Here is a 19,842-nt window from a genome sequence, read left to right as displayed (position 1 = left end):
AAAAAATCGGCCCAGGTGGTCCTGGGGAACAACCAAATCAAAGACTGCTGTGAACACGGAGGAAGAGGTGGTTCAGGCATAGGACTTCAAACGTGGCAGGGACAAGGAGGGCTGGAGAGAGCCCCCACGGCAGAGACACACTCTCCTGCCGAACCGAGGACCATCGGGGCTCCTGGGGTTCCCAGGAACTGACTAATTCCATCTGCTGTCCCTAACCCTAACCCTTCCCAGCTGCCCCTTGCAAGCAGCTCATCAATATGCCACAAAAGTTTGCATCACTCACTGTCCTGTTCCAGCTCTTTCTTGCCTTATGACAGTGCAACAAGTCAGTCTAGTTTCTTCTCATTTAGCATTAAAATATATTCAAAGAATATATCCTGCCTCCTTCCAAAAAGAATTTAAGGTAGTTTTAAATAATAATTTATACCCAAGGCAAAAAAAAATAAAAGACTGGAAATGACATGGAATAAAAGATGAAATTTTTACCAAGCACTGGAGAAATAAGACAGTAATTACGATTAGACAATAAATCAGGTCTGGGCTTCCTCGTGGCCTAGTCTCACTTTCTGATTAAAGGCACAATAAAAGACATTCTACTAGGCTCTCTTCCTCGGCGCTGCCTGCGGAGGTGGCAGCCATCTGTTACTGGGCATCATGGCTGCCCTCAGACCTCTGGTGAAGCCCAAGATCGTTAAAAAGAGGACCAAGAAGTTCATCCCGCACCAGTCAGACCACTATGTCAAAATTAAGCGCAACTGGCGGAAACCCAGAGGCATTGACAATAGGGTGCGCAGAAGATTCAAGGGCCAGATCTTGATGCCCAACATTGGTTATGGGAGCAACAAGAAAACAAAGCACATGTTGCCCAGTGGCTTCCGGAAGTTCCTAGTCCACAACGTCAAGGAGCCTGAAGTGCTGCTGATGTGCAACAAATCTTACTCTGCAGAGATTGCTCACAATGTCTCCTCCAAGAACCACAAAGCTATTGTGGAAAGAGCAGCCCAGCTGGCAATCAGAGTCACCAATCCCAACACCAGGCTGCGCAGCGAAGAAAATGAATAGACAGCTTGTTGTGCACGTCATATTTGTGTTAATAAAACCATAAAACTACAAAAAAAAAAAAAAGACATTCTTCTAGGGAAGATGGTAATTGTTTTTGCTGACACTAAGTTCTGAGATGAAATTCATCCTTAATTAAGGGAAAATGAGTACCATAATACCAATCACCTTCAACAATAGTTTTTTGTTTTTAAGATTTATTTATTTATTTATTTGAGAGAGAGAGGGAGGGAGGGGGAGAAGCAGACTCCCTGCTGAGCAGAGAGCCCGACATGGGGCTCGATCCCAGGACCCTGAGATCATGACCCAAGCCAAAGGCACTTAACTGACTGAGCCACCCAAAGTGCCCCTTCAATGATAGTTTTACATAAAATACAAAATGTTCTTCCTGTAACTTAGTCTGGTGCTGAGTACCCTTCATAATCTGTCCCAATTACTTTCCCAGCCTCATTTCCTTCTTCCTGCTCCTCCCACCTCCACAAGGAACTATACATTTCAATCCAACCAGACTTCTCATCCCCAGAACACACCCAACATTCTCCTGACTTACCTTTACTCACCCTAAACTCTTGGGGTTTTTTGTTGTTTTTTTTTTAAACATGCTCCATGCCCAATGTGAGGCTTGAACTCAGAGCCCTGAGATCAAGAGTTGCATGCTCTACGGACTGAGACAGCCAGGTGCTCCTACCCTAAACTCTTTAAATCCTGCCACTTGTGCAAAGATTTCCCCAATTCTCTCGGTCAAAGAGGTCTCCTCCTATCACACTTTCCTCACCCCGCCCCACAGGAGGGTGGAGCCCCAAGGAGGCAGTCACACGGGCGTGGCCGGTGGGCAGGGTCTTTGAAGTCAGGCTGACCTGAACTCAAATGGGACGAGGATATTTATGGGCTGTGTGACTTCACTTCGCAAGTAACTAGCCCTCTCTGAGCCTCCATTTGCATGTCTATAGATCTGGAATAATAATACCTACACCTTGCCAAGCTTTGTAAGAACAAACTGAACATCTATAAAGGCCTGCAAGGGGGCCTGGGGCACAGCAGCCCTCGGGGGGAGGAGGAGGGCGATGGCCATGGCTGCTTTTGTAGAGACTTGGGTATCTGTCTTCTTTCCTGCACTAAAACAGGAGCTGCTTGAAGGTGACAGGGAGAAGCATCTCCCAAAATGTCTTCCACATAGGAGGACCTCAGTAACAGAGTGCTTTCTGGAAGTCTATCTGGAATTACATCAGAGGTGCTGATAACGTGGTGGATTGGTGCCAGACGCAGGTCCAAACACAAAGCTCCTAACTCCCAGGCCATACTTTATCCACACGATGCTGCCAGCCCCTTGGTTTCAAGCACTCTGACTTCCTGTTGCCCACAGTGAAAACCCTCTCCATCAGAAAGTCATTCTTATCATACAGGTCTCCAAATACCAATGCAAATCACATTATTACAACCTGAAGTGGCCACCTTATCCAAAGATCCTATTTGAGGAGAGCTGGTGTGTATTTAATTGTTATGAATGTATAGCGCTGACCAATGCCTTGATGAACTAGAGAGAAAATCTATCAGCCCTTGATGGCTAATTTGGTATAACATGAATACTGTGAGTTCTAATAACTCACAGGAGACTACTCTAGCACTTACAAGCTATATGTCTTCCACACTCATAAAACAACCATAATTACCTTTCATGGGTGAGATGTTCTAGTAATTCCTAAGTGACTTAACCCTAGAAAGTCTATGGGAAAAGCTAATTCAAAGAATTTTTGTTTCCAGACCTGAAGATAAGACCAAGAACATATGAGTCCACTTTTTAACAAACATGCCAGAAACCATACATCCCTCCATTTCCTGGGAATATATATGTATTGCAGTGACGCTGTCCCTTGACAGCAAACGGTGTAAAACTATGTCAAAAACCGTTTAGAATTTTCTATTTTGGAAGTTCCTTTCAGAGGCAGTGTGGCTCTGTTGTGGGGGCAAAAGCCAGGCCTCCCTGGAGCGGGCCAGGGTGGAAGGATGGGGGGCGCACTCTGGAACTAGACAGAGCTGTATGTAAAGCTCACTTAATACTGGGATAGGATCATCTAGGTAGTACAGTCGGTTAAGTGTCTGACTCTTGGTTTCGGCTCAGGTCATGATCTCAGGGTCCTGGGATCGAGCCCCGAGTTGGTCTCTGTTCTCAGAATCTCAAGATTCTCTCTCCCCCTCTCTCAGCCCCTCCCGCTTGTTCTCTCTCTCTCAACTAAATAAATCTTAAAAAAAAAAAAATACTGGGATAAGCTGTTTAACCTCGTTGGGCCTCAATCCTCTCATATATAAAATGGGGATAACAGTATTAATGAATGCAGAAATGAGACCCACATTTTATTGTGCACCAGAACCACTTGGAGAGTTTGCTAAAAATACATATGTGAGTCCCATCCCCAAAGATTCTGTTTCGGTGCGTCTGATGTGGGGCCCAGAAATCTGTGGGGATTTAAATTATTTTTCATTTTTAATTACACAATATGTAAATACATTTCCCCCTTGTAAAGTATTAAAACATTACCTTATCAGTTATGATTGCATTCAGCTGCAAGCAATTAAAAAACTAACAGTCGCTTAAACAGATGGGGGGTTATTTTTCTCATGGAACAAGAAGAAATCTAGAAGCAGGCAGTACGGAGCTGGAGAAGCCACCCGAGGATTACACGAAGGGCCCGGGATCTTCGTGTTTCTTGCTCTGCCATCCCTGGCCTGGGGCTTCCGTGCTTATAGCTGTGAGACAGAGGCAGAAGATACAAGGGCCGAGGGCTTTGCCATTTTATTTATGAAGGAGCGCGCTCTCCCTAGGAGCTTCTGCCTCCACCTCATGGGCCAGAACTGTGTCCTCAGGCCGTGCTAGGGCGCCAGGGGACTGGCTGAGAGAATGTTTTAGCTAGGCACACAGCCACCCCAAACAAAAATCAAGCTTCTGTCAGTAAAGGAGAGGTGAGGCATGGGTGCTGAATAGGAAAGGAGCAGTGTCTACTATAGTTACAGTACTTAGGTCCATGTCCCTTTGACCCTCCTTCCCTGTGCCCCAATCAATGCTGGCCTGGTGGGCATCTGCACCAAGCTCCTGAGGAGATTCTTTTTTTTTTTTTTTTTTAAAGATTTTATGTATTTGACACAGAGGGAGATATCGAGAGCAGGAACACAAGCAGGGGGAGTGGGAGAGGGAGAAGCAGGCTTCCTGCTGAGCAGGGAGCCCGACTCCGGGCTCGATCCCAGGACCCCAGGATCATGACCTGAGCCGAAGGCAGATGCTTAACAACTGAGCCACCCAGGCGCCCCTCCTGAGGAGATTCTGAAGGCCCCGCACGGCTTGAGGACCCCCGCCACACACGCAGTGCTCCTGCAGATGTTCAGATCTGGCTTTCAAGTGCTCAGCCTAGTGGGGTGTCCAATGAACATCCACCCCTCCTCTTTCCTCCCCCCGCCAAGTCACCCAGAAAAACCTAATCTCATTTGCTACAGCCACATCTCAAGTTTGGCTTTGCTCAGCATATGACACTGGGGTGTGGTAAGTTATTGCCTTGTTTTAAAAATCAAATCCAGGGCGCCTGGGTGGTGCGGTCGGTTAAGCGTCCAACTCTTAGTTTCAGCTCAGGTCCTGATTTCAGGATCGGAAAATCGAGCCCCGCATCAGGCTCCACGCTCAGCCTGGAGTCTGCTAAAGTTTCTCTCTCCCTCTCCCTCTGCCCCTCCCTGCTGTGCACTCTCTCTCTCTCTCAAATAAATTAAAAAAAAAAAAAAAAAAAATCAAATCCATCTGGGTCACCTGGGTGGCTCAGTCAGTTAGGCGTCTGCCTTCGGCTCAGGTCATGACCCCAGGGTCCTGGGATGGAGCCCCAGAGCCCCACATTGGGCTCCTTGCTCAGCCTGCTTCTCCCTCTGCCTGCCGCTCCCCCCTGCTTGTGCGCACACACTCTCTCTCTGACAAATAAATAAATAAATAAAAATCTTCAAAAACATCAAATCCATCCTTCAAAGCATGATGATCTACCACCTCTGGCAATATTTAAAGAACATGACTTGGGTGCTCAGAACTGGCTGAAGCCAGGAGACCCTGACTGAGATGTCAGCATTGTCCCTCAAAGTGACTCACTGCCTAGAAAGGTTTGCTTGCCCTCTACTGACACTCTCAGCACTGGATTAGGGGAAAAAGTGATGGTGGCCAAGTGCTCACAGTAGTGGGAAAAAAAAATCAAGATAAAAATAGTACATATAACTTCATATTAAAAAGTATACAGCTGAATGGGTGCCTGGGTGGCTCAGTTGGTTAAGCCTCCGATTCTTGATTTCGGCCCAGGTAAAGATCTCAGGGTTGTGGGATCGAGCCCCACATTGGGCTCCATGCTCAGCACAGAGTCCGCTTAAGATTCTCTCTCTCCCTGTGCCTCTGCCTCTCCCCGTGCTCACACACTTTCTCTCTCTCTCTCAAATAAATAAATCTCAAAAAAAAAAAAAGTATACAGCTATGCAAAAGAAAAAAGCCTGGAAAGCTAATCCTAATTAGTAACAGCAGGGAACACCTTATTGGTGAGAGTAATTATGTTTTATTCCGTTTGGGTCTTTGAGGCGAAGGATGGTGACTTTCCAAAAATTTTTTTTTTTTTTTTTTTTTTAAAGATTTTATTTATTTATTTGACAGAGAGAGACACAGCGAGAGAGGGAACACAAGCAGGGGGAGTGGGAGAGAGAGAAGCAGGCTTCCCGCAGAGCAGGGAGCCCGATGTGGGGCTCGATCCCAGGACCCTGGGATCATGACCTGAGCCGAAGGCAGACGCTTAACGACTGAGCCACCCAGGCGTCCCAGACTTTCCAAAAATTTCTACAAAAAACACATATTTCTTTTGTAACCAGATTTATGATTTTAAAAAATGTGTCAACCTATACGTCACCAGGAATGATAAAATAACTTCTGGAAGGCCTCTGGTGGGTCAGCTCACCTAACTCTATGCCATATCTGGTCTTTGTGTAAAATTAAATGGCAGATGAGAAGGACTTTAGCCAAAGCAAGGGCATGACCGTGTGTAGGGTACCATGACAAGGCCGCTGGCTATAATGGAAGCATTTTAACAATCCGCAACCGTTCTGATTTAACAGGGGAAAACACTCTGGAATGAAACACAGGCTCAAGGTCCCTGTGACTTCCTAATCGAGAAGCTGCAAAGAGAAATGCAGGGTCATTACTCAGCCACCGTGCTGCACTCAGCTATCCTGCACATAGCAATTAGGGTAGAACTTGAGGTGCCATGCACACTGCATACAAAGCCGGCCACCCTCTGGGAGGAACCAAAAGGCACAAGACCCCACAGCATGGCAAGCATCCAGCTAGTAAGAAAAGTTTTTCCAATCACGCTATGTTCTTCGTAAACCCCTGCCTGCAATTTCCTCAAGAAGCCTGTGGCTATCAAACGAGCAAGCTAATAAATATATTAATAGGCAAGATCTGCAAGTTGGAGGCTGTTCACTTTGGGGAGGCAGCTGAACTGTGAGTCGGGTCTGGGGAGGTAACTTCACACCTAAGGCTCTATTCTCTACTCATCCTTTCCACTCGAGCAAATGCTTATGGCCTGCTGGCAATAAACAGCCCTGGCTGGGCTCTTCTAAAACAAAGCTGTCCCAACCACTGAGGATGCCCTGATTTAAATGGAGTCTGCTGCATTCTGGGCCTCTTCCTCCAACTCTGAGGGCAGAAAAGTGACCTCTTTGTGGTCAACAGGCCCTGAGCTTGCTGCGCGGTGTTTTCCAACGCCCCAGTCCCGGTGCCTGCTTTGGGAAGGCTGGAGAGAGCAGAGGATGGTGTGCCTTGGAAGCCACAGTCCTGGTCCCAGGGACCCAGGGCATGGCCTCCCCTTGCTGGATCTTCGAGGGCTCCCACACAAAGCTGAATCCCGAGTCTGACCACACCATCTCCAAGTGTGCAACGCTCCAGGAGCCTTTAGGTCAGCAATGATGAAGAACAGCTGCCAAATCAACATAAAAGCATCCAACCTCAGTAGGGACTAAAGGAATGGAAATTTACATGAAATGTCCTTTGCCCTGCCAGTTTAGCAAATTCTGAGAAGCCCCTCTTGTGCAGCAGTCCTAACTGGTCTCCCGGAATCCCTTTCTGTCCTGACCTGTCCATCCTCTACACAGCAGCCAGGGCAACTCTTCTAGAGTACAAACCCCATCATGTCACCGGCCTGCTTAAAGCCCCTTGATGGTTTCCCGCTGCCATTAGGGTAATGTTTACAGTCTGTCACCAGGCCTTGCTGACTCATGCCCTGCCTTCATCACTAGCCCATCTCACAGCACCCCCCGTCCTCTGGCCTCGGCTCTTCTAGGCCTGTCCCATTAGCAGCTCTGGGGCATCTGCACATTCTGTTCCCTCTGTCTAGAATTTCTAGGACATTCTCTCCCCACTGTCCCCATCTGCTTCCACCCTAGTTTATGTTCAATACCTTGAGAACATGGCCAAAAAATCCATCTTCGAGGAAGCCTTCCCCAACCCCATTCCACATACTTGTCCTTTCATCCCAAACCAGACCAGGTTAGGTTGGGCCCCATAAATGCTGAGCAAATAAAAAGCAGTACAAATTTCTTGGAGTAAGAATCTTAAAAATGGGGCACCTGGGTGGCTCAGTCAGTTGAGCATCTGCCTTCGGCTCGGGTCATGATCCTAGGGTCCTGGGATCGAGTCCCGCAGCAGGCTCCCTGCTCAGCGGGGAGCCTGCTTCTCCCTCTGCCTGCAGTTCTCCCTCCTTGTGCTCTCTGACAAATAAATAAAATCTTAAAAAAAAAAAAGAAGAACCTTAAAAATGAGCATACCCTTTGACATGTTAATTCTCTTTATTTTCTTTTCTTTTTTTAAAAGATTTTATTTATTTATTTGACAGAGAGACACAGCAAGAGAGGGAACACAAGCAGGGGGAGTGGGAGAGGGAGAAGCAGGCTTCCCGCCTAGCAGGGAGCCCGATGTGGGGCTCGATCCCAGGACCCTGGGATCATGACCCAAGCCGAAGGCAGACGCTTAACAACTGAGCCACCCAGGCGCCCCTAAAGTAATTTATTATAAGTAAATAATCTAGGGCACCTGGCTGGCTCAGTCAGTTGAGCACGTAACTCTTGAACTCAGGGTTATGAGTTTGAGCCCCACGTTGGGTGCAGAGCTTACTTAGACAAAAAAATAAATAAAAATTTAAAAATAAATAAAAAGTAATAAAAAAACTCATCCATGAAATTATAAAAAAATAAGTAAAATGCCGACAAAGATTTAAGCCCTACCATGTTTATTGCTGAGTTAATTATAGCAACAAGGACAAAAGAAACAGAAACAATCTAAATGTTCAACATTAAGGGAATGGTAAAGTAAATTAGAATATATCCATATGATGGAACGTTATGTAGTATGGAATTAAAAATGCTTATTGTATGTTAATATAAACAATGAAAAAAACAGGGCACAAAATTGTATTTACAGTATAATCTCTGCAAAGAAAAATGCATTAACAATACAAGGAAATATGCCAAAATACTTATAGTAGTGACCTCTGGGTAGTAAGATAATGAATATTTTTCTCTACTTCTCTACGTTTCTTCATGCTTTTAAATTTTCTGTGGCGGGGGAGGGGAAGGCGTAAGAGCCTAAATTCAACCTCTCCAATTCTCCAACCTTGCTCTAAAGCGGCCTCGTAATGCAGGGTCAGCTCTAGTGAACACACCGCACCTCTCATCCACTGCAGTGCTGACCTCCTAGGACTCTTCACTCAGGGTTCTCCTGACCCATATCATGTTTTGGCAAATGCCAGCGGAGCAGAAGGAGGGCTGAGGCCACCAGTCCCTGCACCCCAAAGATAAAGGACAGCAATGCCTGGCAGATTGTCCCTATCCAGTTGGAACATTTTTTTTTTTAAGATTACATTTATTTATTTGACAGAGAAAGGGAGAGAAATACGTGAGCACAAGCAGGGGGAGCCCGACACGGGGCTCAATTCCAGGACCCCGGGATCACGACCTGAGCCGAAGGCAGACGCCCAACCAACTGAGCCACCCAGGCGCCACCCCCCCCCCCGCCAGTGGGACATATTCCCAGAGTTATCTGGTCACCTCAAAGCAGGCTGTTGAATAGGACCTTCTCCTCCCACAGAAATGTCTGATTTATTGTTCTACCTTTAGAACAAGCGTTCTACTATAATCCCCTTCAAGAAATACCAGACTTTTTACTTTTATCTTTGATAAGAGTCAGCCAACAAGGAAATGGCAGCCCATATGTCAACATCCACCCCCGATGAATAACCAGCTCATTCCATGCATGGCATCTGGTCCCATCGGGTTTGGAATTAGGGGAATTTCACAAGTGTGGATGGTGCAGGCCAAAGGTCTTTAGCAAGTGGGGGCTGGTACACACCAACCGGATGAAACAAAGATTCTTTCCTGCTTTTCTGTGTCACCACTGTGGGAGGGCCTTTCCCAGTGATGGAGGAGCCCAAAGCACGCAGGCTCCGCATCACCGGCTGGTGTCGTGGGCTCTCAGCTCACCAGCAGCTCTCTGAGGCTGACAGACTGCCCGGCATTGACACACAGCCCCCATGCTGCAGTCTTTTCCTGCGGGCTGTAGAGTGCAAGGATGAATGGCACTAAATAATGCAGGGGTGAGCACCACTCACACGGGAGCATAACAAAGGACATCTGAGAGAGCCACCGGGTGGAGGGGGCGTGTGGAAAGGTTAACACTCCACCCCAGGCTCCAAATCATAGTCCTTAAGCTTCAAGCCGTTCCCACATCAGTCCCCTTCACGTCTCACCAATCCCCCTGCATCTGACACTGCCTAACAGAGAATGACACTCCATTCCTGACACAGAAAGGTCTCCACGCTGATCCACACAAAGGCAGTTTGTGTGGATAAGGGTGCCACAGGCTTGGCACGTCCGCTCTGAGGGGGCTCTCTCAAGAACACAGGGCCACCAAGAGCAGAGACCATCACCCAAGTCACCCCCTTCGTGACTTCGTGAGTTAGGGCCCCACATTGGGTGTAGAGATTACTTAATAAACTTAAAAAAAAAAGCAGCAGCAGCATCTTCCATCTGAATTAAACCCTTCCCTAGGCGTGCAGAGTGAGGCCAGCCCTCTCTGGGGTGACTCCTCCATCCTTAACACTGCCTTCCTCTTGGTGTTGAGACTGATGCCAGGCAAAAAGTTGGCAGCTGGTTTTTAGAGCTGGAAGGAACCTTAACTCTCACCTGGGCAGAGGCCTCTGAGAAGGGCTGGAACAGCTCACGGCCTGCAATCACCACACTGCACTTTAGGCAGAGCCCAGGTGAGCCCCTAGGCTGCCTGACACCCCTTCAGTGCCCTTCCCATCATGCCACACACTAAGTGCCCTCTGAATGACTAAAGGTTGAAGGAAAATCACAAAGAGCACTAAGTCTGTGGTGGGGCCTCCAAGTCGGTGAGACAATTTAATTCCTTCTCGTAAGGAAGGCTATTTCTTTCTTTCTTTCTAGATTTTTTATTGTTATGTTAATCACCATACATTACATCATTAGTTTTTGATGTAGTGTTCCATGATTCATTGTTTGTGCATAACACCCAGTGCTCCATGCAGAACGTGCCCTCTTTAATACCCATCACCAGGCTAACCCATCCTCCCACCCCCCTCCCCTCTAGAACCCTCAGTTTGTTTTTCAGAGTCCATCATCTCTCATGGTTCGTCTCCCCCTCCGATCTCCCCCCCTTCATTCTTCCCCTCCTGCTATCTTCTTTTTTCTTAACATATATTGCATTACTTGTTTCAGAGGTACAGGTCTGTGATTCAACCGTCTTGCACAATTCACAGCGCTCACCATAGCACATACCCTCCCCAGTGTCTATCACCCAGCCACCCCATCCCTCCCACCCCACCCTCTTTTATTTTTTTTTAAAGATTGATTTATTTATTTAAGTAATCATTATACCCAACGTGGGACTCAAACTCACGACCCTGAGATTAAGAATCACATGCTCTTCCAACTAAGCCAGCCAGGCGCCCCCGAGAGGGCTATTTTAATAACCAACCAGTGAGAAAGAATGTTGAAGAGGGGCAAGAATTCCTTAATTACTACTAATTCTTACTGAAGTCTATTTTATGCCCAGCCCTGGGAGAGGCATCATGAGGAACAGGCCCTCTAGGTAATTAAAATCCAGTTTGGAAACCATTCCATAATCCCTAAAGAATCAATGGATCTAGGCACTGATCAACAATGGCTACGAACGTCACAAAGAGAACCACAACCTGACCTCCCTGAGCCTCCCGAGAGAGAAAAGCAGCACGTCTAGTAGTCTTGTCCAAAACTTAAACCTGAACTGATCAGGCTGGAGATCCAACTTCGTTTCCACGCAATATGGAAAATGAAGAAATGTGAACATATTCAACGATACCAAAGAGATACAATCAGCAAAATCCAAGCTATGGTAAACTCTATAGGATAAATGACCTGGTTTCTCCCACAAATAAACTGCATATGAAATAAATATGGAGGAGCAAATTAGATTAAAAGAGACATAAGACACATATCAACTAATTGTAATGCTGGACCTTATTAGATCCTATTCAAACAAACTTAAAAAAAAAAAAAAAAAGAGTCCGACTCTTGGTTTCAGCTTGGGTCATGGTCTCGGGGTCATGAGATGGAGCCCTAAGTCCATGGGGCTCCATGTTCAGCGGGGAGTCTCTCCCTCCCCCATTCGTGCACTCACTTTCTCTCTCTCTCAAATAAATCTCTTTTTAAAAAACACATTATGGGGGCGCCTGGGTGGCTCAGTCGTTAGGTGTCTGCCTTCAGCTCAGGTCATGATCCCAGGGTCCTGGGATCAAGCCCCACATGGGGCTCCCCACTCCGCAGGAAGCCTGCTTCTCCCTCTCCCACTCCCCCTGCTTGTATTCCCTCTCTCGCTGTGTTTCTGTCAAATAAATAAATAAAATTAAAAAAAAAAAAAGACATTATGGGGCACCTGGGTGGCTCAGTCGTTAGGCGTCTGCCTTCAGCTCAGGTCATGATCCCAGGGTCCTGGGATTGAGCCCCACACCGGGCTCCCTGCTCAGCAGGAGGCCTGCTTCTCCCTCTCCACTCCCCCTGCTTGTGTTCCCTCTCTCGCGGTGTCTCTCTCTGTCAAATGAATAAATAAAATCTTTAAAAATAAATAAATAAGGGCGCCTGGGTGGCTCAGTGGGTTAAGCGACTGCCTTCGGCTCAGGTCATGATCCCAGAGTCCCGGGATCGAGTCCCACGTCAGGCTCCCAGCTCAGCGGGGAGCCTGCTTCTCCCTCTGACCCTCTCCCCTCTCATGCTGTTTCTCTCTCTCTCAAATAAATAAATAACTAAAATCTTTAAAAAAAATAAATAAAAATAAAAATAAAAATAAATAAGACATTATGAGGCAACTAGAAATTTGAATACTAACTGTATATGCAATATTCAGGAATAATTGTTGATTTTTGAAGTACAATAATGGTATTATGGTCGTTTTTTAAAAAGAGTTCATTTCCGGGCGTCTCAATGGCTCAGTCCATCTGCCGTTGGCTCAGGTCACGGTCCCAGGGTCCTGGGATCAAGTCCCTTATCAGACTCCTGCTCAGTGAGGAGTCTGCTTCTCCCTCTACCCCGCCCGCCCGCTCGTGCTCTCTCTCTCTCTCTTGCTCTCTCAAATAAATATTAAAAAAAATAAAATAAAATAAAATAGGGGCGCCTGGGTGGGTCAGTTGTTAAGCATCTGTTTTCGGCTCAGGTCATGATCCCAGGGTCCTGGGATCAAGCCCCGCATCGGGCTCCCTGCTCTGCCGGGAGCCTACTTCTCCCTCTCCCACTCCCCCTGCTTGTGTTCCTTCTCTCGCTGTGTCTCTCTCTGTCAAATAAATAAATAAAATCTTTTAAAAATAAATAAATAAAATAAAAATAAAAATAAAAAAATAAAATAGTTCATTTCCTTTTCAAGATACACACTGAAATATATGGCTGAATTAATCTGATTTGAGGGATTTACTTCAAAAAAATATAGACCAGGAGAGGAAACAGATAAGCATATTGACAAAATATAATAGGCTGTGAGTTGAAATTGTTGAAATTATAGAAAGGGTAAGTGGAGGCTCATTATACTGTTCTATTTTTGTATGTGTTTGAAATTTTCCTTAACACAAAGTCTAAAAAGTAAACCCAGGGGTGGCTGGCTGGCTCAGTCGGAGGAGCGTACGACTCTTGATCTCGGGGTCATGAGATCGGGCCCCACACAGGGTGCAGAGATTACTTAAAAATAAAATCTTTAAAAAAAAATAAAATAAAAAGTAAACCCAAATTTTGAAGGTAAGATTGATACATTCAATGTTCTCAGAGAAAAGTTAAAGTAAAAATTACAGGGCATAGATCATAAATTTCTTGGACATTTAGGTGAGGGAGACATTTAGACTCAATAAAAATTTATTTAGCGCCTATTACATTGTAGGCTCTGCAGCATGCAATTTTCACCAGCTGTGTGATCTCTGCACCTCAACTTCCTCCTCCATAAAATGGGAACGTTAAGAATTAGGCTACATCTGGTTGTTACTAAGATGAGACGAGCTATATATATCAAGCACGGAGAACAGTGCCTGGCCCACAGCAAAGGTACTCAATAGATGGTAGCTTCATCTAATGCTATGCAATCAATATTCTTTGACCCATTTTATAGCTGAGGAAAGTGAGGCTCAGAAAAGTGAGGTAGCTTGTCCAGAAAATCATGCTGCCAAGAAGAGGGAGAACCTGGGTTTCAGAGGCAGGCTTCTGGCTGGGCTCCCCTGAGCATGCCATTGGCAGGAAAGAGCCCTGTGATTGCTGGAGAACGTGGGGAATGAAAGTGTCAAGGGAAAAAAATGAGCTCTTTGAACAAAGACTAGGAATAAGGTAAGGCTGAAAGAAGGAAGGAAGAAAAACACTCAAGACCCTCAGAAATGCCATTCTGATGAAGTTCAGGGCAAATTCTTCTTCTAATTAAAGACTGGTCTCCACAGCTGTCATTGGGGTGACCTCACTAATTCAAATAAATAGCCACAGGGCTTCAGAGGGAACAATTTTAACTCTGCTTTCCATAATAAGGATTCTGGATTACAGCCCAAAGCTTTAGCTAGTTAAGTGTGTGGGTCAGTCTCATAAATTGTTTTCTTGGCTGAATCCCAAGCAAGCCAGGCTGTCATTCCAGCAATGAGGTGATCGGTTTTGCATTCCTACCCAAAAGGGAGGGAGGCTTCTCCACGGAGCCTGCAAATCATACCTGTAAGATCTATGCCACGGGGACTGTCAACCTGCCCCTGAAATCTGTTCCAGTGGTTATTTTTGGGGGGGTTAACTACATCATTGAAGAGGCTGTCCAGACAGGATACCCCAGAACACCCCCCCGCCCCCCTCCCCCAGGAGAAGACCATTTCTCCAGTAAACAGGTGGACATAGTCATCTCAGTAGCAAAGCCTTGTATGTTTGCTAACTGCCACAACTCCCAGCACGGCTCGTCGAGCACCTTGGGGAGCCACAGGCCCCCCAAGTTCCTGTTCCGACCCGGGCAATGCTGCTGTTCGCATGCTTGAGGGGGCACCGCGGACAAGCACGTTCCAGAGGCTTCTGTGGTGGGGCAGGAAGGGGACTGGTTGTGGTCTAAACATACCATTCAAGTCCTCGCTCGGCCCCAATGGCCACAGACAACTCACTTATCTGCTTGGCTTCCTTGTTTATGAAGTCAGATAAAGGAGAACCTCACGACACCGTGAAAATGAAACACATATGTGAAGCCAGACAAAATGTTGACTACTGGGATGATGACGCTGACTCCCATTAAGCCAGAACCAGACCAGATCTTTCAGAGTAGGGATTCTGAGCCAGTGGGTCATCTCGGAGGGCAGGCCTCCACTCCTTGCCCGCGGGTCTGGAACCTGTCTGCCCCAGAGGCAATATGGAACAATGGGACCAGCCAGGCAGTGAGCTGGTCAGGTCTGGATTTGATTTCCACCTTGGCCACACTATCTCCATTTTCCATTCTGAGCAATTTTACAGTTGAAATGGATAAATCAGCCCTGTCCACTCCTCACTATCTTGGCTGATGGGAAAACAAAAATCTACAGATAACCTGTGAACCTCATTTTGCCTTAGAGTTTCAGCTCCTTTTCACTCAAACTTAGCATGAAAGGGCTGATGTGAAGTGAACATTTTTATGTGAATTTTCTTCCTTATCCTGCTCTCGTTATTTCTTTCCAGTGCAGGTGCTGATGAGCCCTAACAAGCTCCTAAAATGAGAAGCAGGAAAAAGGCAGGAGATGCAGACAGAGGAGTGTAGGGAAAATTTGCAACACAGATCATCAGCCTCTGTAAAACCAGGACTGGTTTAAAACAGACCAAGGTAAGGACCACATGACCTTGGTCGGCCTGACCCAAGCTCAGCATGTTCTTTAATTTTAGAGGGCTACAGAGCAAGTTTCTTTTCTTTTCTTTTCTTTTTTTTTAGAGAGAGAGCGAGTGAGCGAGGGTGGGTGAGGGGTGCAGAGGGAGAGGGAGAGATAGAATCTTAAGCAAGTTCCATGTGGGGCTCGATCCCACAACCCATGAGATCACAATCTGAGCCAAAACTAAGAGTCAGATGCTTAACCAACTGAGCCACCCACACACCCTTCCTTCATCTTGGTTTTAAGCCTCTGTCATTTCATTTGTCAAATGGGGAATAGTAACTAAAACTTGGCAGGATTACTATGAGAATCAGAAATATCTATACTTAAAGGATATTTAAGGTAACAACTACTGTGTATTAAAGCTTATTATGGGGTGCCTGGGTGGCTCAGTCGGTTGGGTGTCTGCCTTCAGCTCAGGTCATGATCCCAAGGTCCTGGGATTGAGTCCCGCATCGGGCTCCCTGTTCTGCGGGAAACCTGCTTCTCCCTCTCCCTCTGACTGGCACTCCCCCTGCTTGTGCTCTCTGTCAAATAAATAAAATCTTAAAAAAAAATAAAGCTTAGGGGTGTCTGGGTGGCTCAGTCTTTAAGCATCTGCCTTCGGCTCAGGTCATGATCCCAGGATCCTGGGATCGAGCCCCGCATCGGGCTCCTTGTTCGGCCGGAGGCCTGCTTCTCCCTCTCCCACTGCCCCTGCTTGTGTTCCCTCTCTCGCCGTGTCTCTCTCTGTCAAATAAATAAAATCTTCTAAAAAAATAAATAAATAAAGCTTATTATGTATTGATACACAGGCTCATTTCAACCTTAAAACTGCCCTATGAGGCAGCTACTACTGCCCCCATTTTTAAAGGCGAGGACACTGAGGCTCAGACTAAGTAACGTGCCCCAAAGACACGGGAGGTGAATGCTGGGGCCGAGGAAGGACCCTGGGATTGTCTGCCCCTGAGGCTGTGCTCTCAGTGCCCGCGTGGTGCCTGGCACCCAGCAGGTTGTAAATAAGACACAGCCCTTAAGATCCTGGTGAAGGCCTTCACAACAGCCCTGGATGACAGCATCGTCATTCCCACTGCACAGGCGACAAGGCTGGGGCTCAGACAGTACAATAGAAAGCCCTTATCTTTAGAAACATACACTTCAGTGTTTATGGATAAAATTATATGAGGTCTGGAATGTCAAAATAATGGGGTGGGGGAGGCGGTTAGATTAAACAAGATCAGAGGGGCCAGATGTAGAGAACCCTTGGAGTGCAGTCATGGGTACACAGAAGTTCATTATCCTGTTTTCCCTATTCCCATTTATGTTTGAAGTTATCCACAACAAAAAGTACAAAGAAAAAAAAAATCACCTCTTCTCCTAGAGAATGTGAAAGGCAGAGGTGGGTCTCAAACCGAAGTGTGTCCGTCCCCAACTTGAGTCCTGTCCAACCCACTATAATAATGGCTTTAAAACCCTCCTCCTTCCCTCCAGTACCACATGGTCCACGCATGGGCATCACTCAGAGAGCCCCAGTGCTGCTAATCTGAATCAGGGAGTTCCAAAAGGCAGGTAGTCTTCACTGAGGGTCAAACGGTGGCAGCCCATGCTGCTGTTGGGGGGCAGGGGCAGGGGAGCCCGACTTCCTGGCGAGTCCAGAAAAGAAAAGAAGCAGGACCAGGGCGTGGAGAGGATTTGGATGATGTGAAGGAGAATGGAGGACTAAGAAAGAGGAGGAAGGAGCAGTGAGCGGCTCAGGCAGCCTACTCAGCTCTCTTTGGGGGGTTGCTCCCACAGCCACAGTCTCCCTTCCTACAGCCCACCCTCCACGCTACCCCAAGATGGGTCTTCCCCCAACAAAAATCTGATCGCATGCTCCCCCTGCACATGAAAAACCTCCCTGAGCACTGCACCCCCCCGCCCCCGCCATTAACTCCAGATGACATCTGCTCTCCTCAACCTGATTCTCAGGGTGACTGTCATTCACCGGCCCTCACTGCAGCCTCTGCCCTCACCAGGTCCCCATGCAGACACCAGAGCCTGGGGTCAAGCAGCCTCCCCCCACACACACACCGGGACCTTTTCTCTAATGTCCCCTCTTCCTGGTATGCCCCACCCCCCTCCTTATAAGCTCCTGCAGGAGACCAGCTCAGATGTCACCTCTTCCCGCTGCCCCAGCACAGCCCTGTTATCATGACACCCCCATGCTGCACTCGTTTGTGGGTCTCCCTCTCGATGAGAATTGAGCTCCAGGGCAGGGAGATGACACACCTCTCCTTCCTCCCCATCAATACAGCAGGTGACCAATACAAGGTGGCTATTATTGCTAGTCGTGTCTTAAAAACTGGGGCCCCTGGGCACACAGGCAGAGGCTATGCCAGCCATCCCAGTGCCTGGCACAAAGTGGCTTCTGGAACAGGCTGCCCAGTGCCTGGAGAGGGGACGACAGCAGGACACTGAGCAGAGGGCCCCTTCCTGACCTTGGCTGAAGCAGCCTTGCTGCGGTGCCCTTCATGTGTCTGTAAAGCCCACGCCCGCGGGACGCTTATTTAGTGCCTAAAAACACTGTAGCTGTTTCCTTCCACTGGTTCCAGACAAATGAAGGAAAGTGATAATGACAGCTTGACACTCCCCTTACCTCCATGGCTGCAAACCTAAAAGAATATTTATGATCCGTAGGCTCAGAGATTTGGTGTCTTAGAAGCAAAGAAAGGTCACAAGATGAACTGACGCAGACCATCTGCTCCTGGGTGGGGACAGAGATCCCCCGATTCGGTTATTTCCCCCACAGCGCACCAGGCACCTGCTTTTCTTGCAAAAATCCGGGAGCCAACACGACGATTTTTATTTAACTTGGAATAAAACCGACGTCTCCTACGAGGAGGGGTAAGAAGCCGAACGCAAACATGCCGACTCTCAGGGAACGGAGGAACCTTCTGGCAGGGCAGCGAGAGACCTCCACACAGGGCCCACAGCCCTCTCAGGAACGGGCTACTTGTGCTCTCCATATTAAATTCGTAGCGACAAGGCTTAACGGAGGAGAACGAATGCTCCTGGAGATGTTTGCATGATTGCAAACGGAGAAAAACGCGTCAGGGGCCAGCGCTAGAGGAGCTTCCCTCCTCCTCCATTTTTCATGGGCCTGCTGCTCCTGCAATTCCCAACACCACGCTTCTGACATTACAGCAGATGCCGCCGCCGCCGCACTAATCCTTCATCCTCGGGGGCCCATGGAAATGTATGATTTCCCATTAATCAGGGCCGCGGACACCAAAATAGCTCATCTGACCTTTGCAAATACCAAAGGGTGGATTTAAAGCCAAAGCTGGCAAAAGAGAATGCAAAAGTCTTCAGCTCTTCTTTCAAAGATGATTTTATGTCATTAACCAACGAGCAGCCTGCCTCTAGGACCAGCGAGGTTAAAAATGGGGTAGAAACCGGCACATTGGAAGTGAGGCAGCCACCAACGTTTCAACACACACACACAGACACACACACACACACACACACACGTTCCTTGGTGAATTATTTAACATATATTAAATATATATATGGCTCAGAAATCTCTTGGATTGAAAACACCGTCAAACTAGGAGCTAGCAGTTCTCTAACAGAATCCACACACAAGGAAACAAGCCTGGATTTGAACGCCCGACATCAGTTGGGACTCCATGAGACAATAAAGAGCCAACACGGCTACAACCCGCAGAGTTGCTACTGATGAGAAGACAGACCCTCTCTTAGAAGACCCTCATTACAGCTCATCAAATTCATTACCAAGCTTCATCACATACATACCCACTTTCCCTCTATTTATAGGCCTGTAAATCCTAGTCGGTAGTTGATATTTTAGGAGCCAAAGTGACCCCTTAATATTTCACGGGGATTTTCTTTGCATTGCTGGCATTCAGCACCACACAAAATTGGATCCCAGGTAATCTTAGTGAAATGTAGGACTCTGGGTTTCTCCACTTAAAAAAAGTAATTACAGAAGACTTGAGGAACAGAGAAAAAAAGGAAAGCCATTCGCAGAAGCCTGCCACCACCCCAATTTAATTTTTTAATAGCAGCTTTATTGAGATATAATTCACATGCCATAAAATTCACCCTTTAGAAGTGGTACAATTCAGCGGGTTTTGGTATATTCACAGAGTTGTGCAACCATCACCACCATCTAATTCCAGAATATTTTCCCCAACCCAAAAACAAATGCTATACCCATGGGCACTCACTGCCCATCCCCCCCCCCATCCCAGGCCCTCACAACCACTAATCAGCTCTCTCTCTGTATAAATTGGACTATCCTGGACACTTCATGTAAGTGGAATCATGTAGCATGTGGCCTTTTGGGTCTGGCTTCTTTTACTCA

General features: G+C 47.1%; 1 protein-coding gene and 1 pseudogene across 5 annotated transcripts in view; one reads left to right on the top strand and one right to left on the bottom strand.

The window, feature by feature from the left end:
• TOM1L2 (target of myb1 like 2 membrane trafficking protein) overlaps nucleotides 1-19,842 on the bottom strand; it is a 120,216-nt gene that overhangs the window by 77,542 nt on the left and 22,832 nt on the right. The window lies entirely within an intron of this gene.
• Nucleotides 618-1,125, top strand: LOC118548912 (large ribosomal subunit protein eL32 pseudogene; annotated as a pseudogene).

The sequence above is a fragment of the Halichoerus grypus genome, chromosome 2, assembly GCF_964656455.1.
Source record: "Halichoerus grypus chromosome 2, mHalGry1.hap1.1, whole genome shotgun sequence".
Lineage (NCBI taxonomy): Eukaryota > Metazoa > Chordata > Mammalia > Carnivora > Phocidae > Halichoerus > Halichoerus grypus.
This window is presented reverse-complemented; position numbering and strand designations above follow the sequence as displayed.